The sequence below is a fragment of the Mus caroli genome, chromosome 3, assembly GCF_900094665.2.
Source record: "Mus caroli chromosome 3, CAROLI_EIJ_v1.1, whole genome shotgun sequence".
NCBI classification, from domain to species: Eukaryota; Metazoa; Chordata; class Mammalia; order Rodentia; family Muridae; genus Mus; species Mus caroli.
Genome location: NC_034572.1, coordinates 92,812,465 through 92,813,874, shown reverse-complemented (window position 1 = coordinate 92,813,874; position 1,410 = coordinate 92,812,465). Strand labels below are relative to the sequence as shown.

General features: G+C 38.1%; 2 protein-coding genes across 5 annotated transcripts in view; one reads left to right on the top strand and one right to left on the bottom strand.

Moving 5' to 3' along the window:
• LOC110290813 (3 beta-hydroxysteroid dehydrogenase/Delta 5-->4-isomerase type 3-like) overlaps nt 1-1,410 on the top strand; it is a 63,558-nt gene that overhangs the window by 33,981 nt on the left and 28,167 nt on the right. The window lies entirely within an intron of this gene.
• Nucleotides 1-1,410, bottom strand: part of LOC110290978 (3 beta-hydroxysteroid dehydrogenase/Delta 5-->4-isomerase type 3-like) — a 10,627-nt gene that overhangs the window by 2,865 nt on the left and 6,352 nt on the right. The gene's annotated exons all lie outside the window — the stretch shown is intronic.

The window sequence follows — 1,410 nt, the reverse complement described above, 5'->3', positions numbered from 1 at the left end:
AAAATAATTCAGGTATGGAATTGTAAGCTCTTTAAGTTAAGATAGATGTTAGAGAAATGTACCTAAATTGACAAAATTCATGCATTCAATGTTATTATTGCATATCATACCTTATAGTCTACATAACTGCTATAACAATGCTCATTGTATATCTAAGAGAAAATGACTTGTTAATGGACAAAAATGGGAAATTTTGTGGATTTGGTCTAATGCAAGTATTATGCTATTTGGGTTCCCAAAATTGCATGAAAATCCCAGAATCCATATGTAAGACACTGAAGGGCTCTGCCCCCATTTGGGTCTTATTGGTAAATAAAGTTTCTGGTAGTCAATGGCTAGGAAAGAGACAGAAGGGGAACTGTAGTATTCATAGGCAAGAGGAAGGATAGAGAGGAGAAGATGATGTAGGAGTGCAATGCCAAGAAAGCAGTCAGGTCCAGAACTGAGAGATGCAGAAGAGAGAACATATCAATCATGTAAGAGCTGGAGAGGAGTAGCCCTAGGGAAGCCCCCCAATTTGGTAAACAGCAGTAAAGATGGAATATAGATTTTAGTCAGTAATAACTTAGGAAAGAGGAGGGAAGGTATTAGCCATGTGTAGGTTTGGGAAGGGACTTATCATTGAGTTATTTAAGTCATATTAAGGTAGAAGGCTGCATATGTGTCTTTCATTTGGGAACAAAGGACACTGGGCAGATAGCAAGGAACTAATCACCGCCAGAGTGGTTAGAATGGATTAATCATCTACTACAACATATACATTTTGTACTTTTCTTTCTAAGTTTGCTCCAGTTCATCTAAATACTGTTAATGAGGCTAAGGTACAGCACAGACTCTAAATTGGATTTTTTGAGACCTCTTTTGTCAATGTAGTTAACTTGTCTCTCTCCACTTAAGTGTCAGGCAGACTCTTTAAACAAGGGCAAAAAGTAGCAGTATTATTAAGCAAAATATCACGAGAACAGACTTTCCACAACATACTAAAATTCTTTTCCTCTAAAACCTCCAAAGCCACACTTCTGTTGAATGAGTGTGTTCATGTCACCCTCAGCAACAAAGTCATCCACATTCCTACTAGGATAGCACATTAACGCCCACTTAAAGCTTTCCAATGCTTTCTGTGATAGTTTGTATATGTTTGACCCAATAAGTCGTACTTTAGGAGTTGAGAATTTGTTTGAATTGATTTGTCACTGTGGGAATGTGTTTTATTACACTCATCCTAGCTACTTGGAAATCAGACTTTGCCTAGCTTCTGTCAGATGAAGATGTAGAACTCTTAGTCCTCCTGTACCATACCTGTCTCGATGCTGCCATTCTCTTGCCTTGATGATAATAGACTGAGTCTCTGAACCTGTAAGCCACCCCAATTAGATGTTGTCCTTATAAGAGTTGCCTGGATTATGGTGT